At 40.5% G+C, this 6,000-nt stretch overlaps 1 non-coding gene across 1 annotated transcript; it reads left to right on the top strand.

Moving 5' to 3' along the window:
* The first annotated feature begins 634 nt into the window (after positions 1-634).
* Positions 635-707, top strand: TRNAR-UCG (transfer RNA arginine (anticodon UCG)). The gene has a single exon. It is a non-coding gene; the product is annotated as a tRNA-Arg (tRNA).
* Positions 708-6,000: the final 5,293 nt, after the last annotated feature.

The following is a 6,000-nucleotide window of genomic DNA, read 5'->3' as shown; positions in this document are numbered from 1 at the left end:
GTTACACCACGATTTATACATGTTCTGTAAAATATTATTTTAAATTCTTTTAATAAATAATTTTTAATTATTTTTTTTAACGAAACAGTTCATTTTCTAATTCTCCTAACTATAAATTCGTATCATAAGAACCAAAACTGACCCTTCCAGTATGCGTGGACGTTAAAAAAAATCAATGGCAGCTTGCATTGTATATCGGTAGGCCCACAATCAAAAGGTGTGTGTATGTAGGGATTCCTTTCCCACCCTTCCATCCACAATTAATTACAGGTTTAGCGCAAACCACCTTTCAAACAACGCTCAGGGATTACGAGGGGGTGGCCACAAAACCATTCTGTTTTTATCCAGACATTTTGGATGGGCTGTCCCGATAGCGCTTGGATTTTCTTCGTTTTCAAGCGCGTTCATATTTGTACTCTGGCGAAACACAGAAAGTCGTTACTATGGTAACCCAATGCTTGGACTCGCGGAGGAATTCTAGCAGACTTCGCTGTTTCCAGCAGATGGCGGCAGGCAACAGCCAATCACATGCTCAGTGTCATACACAAGTTTCTCCAGAAATAATTTACCACGTCTATTGATCGATATTCAGACATTATTTGAGTAGTAAATCCTTTAAAGCCTTTCTGGTGGAGTCCGCGTGGCCTAATGGATAAGGCGTCTGACTTCGAATCAGAAGATTGCAGGTTCGAGTCCTGTCGCGGACGATAGTCAGAAATTTTTTTTTTCTAATCTCGAATTTGGTTATTTTTTTCGATGACTTCATGGGTCTGAAATTAAAAGGGATGCTATCTTATCTTTTGTGACACAAACCCACGAAAGTCCCTCCCTCCTCAGCGCACAGACTCATACGATGAAAATTTCTTTCTGTTCGAGATGAATTGGCGTGTTGCTCGTTGCAGTAGATCAGGGGGTCACTGTTGACACATCCCGTTCGTGACAATCGACAAATTGTCTAGTCTGCATGTCGCGGGATCACGTGACCGACCCGTACCTTTTGCTAGTTTCATTGTCGTCTCATTTCGCCGACAACAGAACCACACGGCATGTTTTTTCTAAACACACGATACTGCACCACATCGAAAGGTCTGTTTATATGCACGCGCTAGTAAGCAAGAGGGGTTGCAGCACGTGCAATTGTCACTCGTTTGGATTACAATTGTACTCATTGGTTCAACTAGCATCACGTGACAATTTACAGAAACGAGTACGACGTACTCTTCTCCTCTTCCTCCATTCATAGACTACAGAAGTTCGAAACAAAAAATACATGAAAGAGTCTCAAGATGAAGCATTGGTTTATTTCGGAGTACAGTAGTGCACGCATTTCAGTTGACCGTGGTTCAGCCAACATGACTGCTAACTATGGTGGTGCTTTTGTATTAACACTGATTCTACGAAGCCCAAGGGCTCATATCTTCAGTTTCAAGACATTCCTGCACCACTTGAGCTCGATAAGCAGTGGCGTTATCGTGCATGAAATAAAATTGTGGGTCAACTGCAGGGATTACTGCACCCGCATATAGGATTCGAGGATCTGTTCTCTGTACCTCCGCGAAGTTACGGTACCCCTATCAAAAACATGAAGAGAGCTGTGGCCGTTGAACATTACTCCATCCCCCAACACAAAAACACCTCGTTGTCTCCAGGTGAAATAACGTCTGGAATCTGTTTGGAGACTAAAAGAGGACACATCAGAGAACAGAGCCTATCCAATTTTGTCAAGCTTTATCACGAGCTGCACGAATTACACCACGTTTTCTAAGTGTTCTGTTAATTTTGTCGAGCAGTGTATATACTGTGTGCATTTTACGGTCGATTTCGCAGGAGGAAAAACTCGACCATCAACTTAACATTACCTAACTGAGCCTTGGTGTGCGCAAATCTACATAAAAGATCCGCTGGAAAGAGCACTAAATAATAAATTAGATGAAATTAAATAAGCTAATAATATAACTTATCTTCATTTCATTATAGAAGACACCTTGACTGCTCCAAGGACGAGACCCTTGAATCCTATGTGATATTTTTTAAAGTACCTAAATTCGCTTTCGTGGATGCTCTTACACACGTTAGAGCGTTATTTGAAAATTTTCTTGAAAGTGAGGATATTCTGGTCAATCAAATTACCCAACTATTGAGATCTCAAATGCTTCAGGCTCTCCATCGACGCATCTAAATTACCTCAGGTTATCTTCTCACTGAAAAATAATCCAACACAGGCTGCAGCTACTATTGAAGGATCCAAGATAGTAAAGGTGCCCACGCACAAAGACTTAAGCATGATCTCCAACCCCCAAGTTACAATTTCATAATCATATCGAATTTCACGAAATTTTGTCGGATGCTGTGGCTAGCCAAGTGCCTACTCCTCCACGTTCGTGAGCATGTACTAGCTCGCAAATACATAACCACCTTCGTCTATACTGGAATCCTATACGGGGCTGAAACCCACTCTGATGTGAAGCGCATTTATGACGAAGAATACTGGTTGGTAAAATGGGTCAACCGCAAATTTAATCTTCTCTCTACAACAGACAACAGCAGTGGCACAACAACTGAGGCTAACGAAGCCATCAAAACTGGTTGAATACAGAGGATTAGTATTTCCCTGATAAAGTGGTCATCGGCATGTTGCTTTCTATATTTATCAATGATAAATATAGAAAGCAACTAATGACATTGGTCCGCGAAGAGCAGTGTCCATTGATTAACATTCTCTGTCTTCTCCCACTCAATCATTCTTTTATCTACTGAAGCAACTTGCCCTTAATGCCATACGGCTCCAATTTGTACAGCAATCTTGCATGTGCAACCATATCAAAAGTTTTCCGGAAATCCAAGTTTATGACATCAAAATTATTTTTTGTATCCTTTATGACCACACCGTAGTATCCTCAAATTGGTAAAACAAGATTTCCCCTTAACAAACCCATGATGTGTCTGAATTACAGACTTGTCGAGATGATCCTGCACTACTTCTTTTACCAGTGATTCCATTATTTTGCCTGAAACAGAAGTAAAACTATCAGGTCTGCAATTGCTCATGTGAAGTGGAGACACATCTCCAGTCTGTGGGGACCACCCCTGACTCCAAGGATGTTCTCATAATTATGGCAGCAGATGAAGGCAATTCCTTCATCTACTGCCTCCCTTAATACACTGGTGTGCAAAACTTAAGGACCAGTCAGGTTTTCACCTGTAGCTTCACATAGGAGTGGCCTGGATGGGAAAAGCAAACCAAAGGAACCTCGTGAGGTACAGAAATGATTAAGGAAATAACACCGACACAACAACGGAAACAAAACGGTACAGAGGGACTTTATTCAAAAATCGCAACATAGCACTGGCTGCCATGATACAGATGCATCACTGCCAAAGATGAAACAAAGGGAAGGGGTGATTCTCAGTAGGAGATATGTCCACCCCTGATGTCGATGCAGGCTTTGCACCGCCTTACATACTTAGAACAATGTTGTTGATAAGTTCTTGCAGTAACATCGTCCATTCCTCTATCAGCGCCATCTTCAGCTGGTGAACATTTTCTGGTGGGTGTGGACGTGCCGCTAGACGTCTCCCCAGAGTTTCCCATATGTATTCGATGGGATTTAGATCGACTCGGAGGAACAGACAGGCCAATCCATAAGAACAATGTCCTCACTTTCCAAAAGCATATCACAGCTGCAGTGCGATGGAGTGTGGCGTTATCATCCATAAACACCAACTCGGGGGCCAATGTCACCTCGGAACAGACACACATGGGGAAGGATTACCTCAGTACAGTAGCGTGCACCGGTTACAGTACCGCCCTCCAGTATCTGGAGTCGTGTACGTCCATCCAAGATAACGCCTCCCTAGATGAGAAAATCGCGACCGCCATATTGATCCCTTTCAGTGATGTTTGCGGGGTGATACCGTGTGCCAACCTCTCGCCAGATTAGCTGAAGTGCAGAATCGTTGAGATTGAATCTACTCTCATCAGTAAAGAGTACCTTAAGTAAAGATTTTGTGGTTGTAACCTTTAGAAATAGTGTTGGTCCTTAAGTTTTGAACACCAGTGTATAACTGGATAGATCCTATCCACCCCAGATGCCTTTCTTTTGTATAACTTCAACGATTTCTCTTCCATTTTCCTCTCGGTCTTTACAAATCATTTAGCTCACTGTTAGATAAATTTCTGGCATCCAATTCCTTAAAGAATTCCTCATGTGTGAATGTAGATGGTAAAACCTGAGCAGGATTATCAACAGTCAAACCATCGATATCGAGCGGACCAATTTGATTCATCCCCTATAAAGAAGGGGATGAATCAAATTGGTCCACTCAGCAAAGCCTTTTTTTTTTTAAATATGTAAAGAAGTTTCTGCTTTTTTTTTTTTTTTTTGGATCCTTCAAAGATCGTAATCTGCCTTCACTTGCCTAACTTCCTTTGTGACTTGATTATGTCTACCATACGTTTCTGTATCACTGGATAATTTATATGCATTCCATGCATTTTTCTTCTCTGCCACGAGTCTCATTAATTCATCTGACATTCATTTGGACCTAAACCTTGAACAGTATTTCTTAATTGGTATGAAAAGTCTAGTAGCTTCCAAGATTAATTCCTTGAATGCTTCCCATTTAGAATTTGCTGTTGGCAACATCATCATCAGTTGGTCCCACTGTATAGAATTTAAAAACTGTCGGAGACCACTGTAGTCACCTTTAAGAAAGCAAAGATCTTCTCTTTACTCTTGATAGTAGTTACATTTTTAAGTAAATTTTGTGAAAAAAGCGAGAAACACAAATAATAGTTGTTGGATTTTTGTCCGATTTTATGAAATTTGGGATTTCTCGATGGGTCTTTCTAAAATGGGAGAGTCCCACAATTCTCTACTTGACTTCGCAATTGGGGAATGCTCTCTCGCGTATTCAATACTTGATACAACTATTTCGGATCATCGTCCCATCTTAATGGTAATTGAAAATGAAATAAATGAAACAGAGATCATGCACACTTTCAAATCTGTCACTCCAGACTCTCTCAATCAGCTTTGTCACGATCTGTAGTTTTACAGATATCATAACAAGCAAGAAAAAATGGAGTTTTGAACAAACTATTACCTGAAAGGAAACTGAAATCACGAAGCTACGTTGGAGATGTAGTTGAAAACGAGGTACTCATTTCAGATGAGGAGCTAAAAGCTACTACCTTCTGTAACCGCTTTATATCAAAGTGTGAATAACCTCTTTCAAGACGAACTTGATTTCAGAGACAATGAAATGAGAGAATCTGCCAAGTACTCAATCAGAAACTTTTTTTCTCGCTCCTCTCTCCGATCAAGAGATTTTAGAGGCAGGGAATCAATTGAAAGAAAAGGGAGCCCCTGGCTTTGATGAAATATCTCCGTCTCTGCTGAAAAAGGTCCTTAGCTCAATTATTACGCCACTGAAGTATATATTCAATCTGGTAAATTCCCGTTTCAATTCGAAAAAGCAGTCATTGTTCCTGTTCCTAAGGGGGAACACTGCAATTCTATCAACAATTTTTGTCCAATAGCTCTACTCTCAGTTTTTGCAAAATTACTCGAAAAAATTCTTCATAGCAGACTCATGGGTTTTCTTGTAGAAAATCAGCTCATCCATCAACAACAGTATGCTTATCGCTCTAAAAGATCCATTGATCTTGCAATTGTTGGTTTCTGCTCAAGGATCATTGATAGTCTTGAAAAAGGGTTACTGCTATAGCACTGTTTCTTGACTTATCTAAAGCTTTTGATTGCATAAACCATAATATTATACTAAACAAACTCAATAATCTAGGCTTGAGAGGGAAAATTAACCTTCTCCTTGAAGACTACCTTACCGATCGGCCGTTTGTCGTAAGAACAAATCAGTCATACTCCGACATCTGTTATTTCTCCAGGGGAGTACCTCAAGGCTCATTTCTTGGACCTATCCTATTTGTTCTTTACATCGATGATTTTCTCTATCTTCTTCCATCTTCTCACCTAGTAG

Source organism: Mastigoproctus giganteus, chromosome 3 (assembly GCF_048544385.1).
Source record: "Mastigoproctus giganteus isolate SK-2022 chromosome 3, ASM4854438v1, whole genome shotgun sequence".
In the NCBI taxonomy this organism is placed as follows: Eukaryota; Metazoa; Arthropoda; class Arachnida; order Uropygi; family Thelyphonidae; genus Mastigoproctus; species Mastigoproctus giganteus.
Note: the sequence above shows the minus strand (reverse complement) of the source record. Positions and strands in the feature narration are given on the sequence as shown.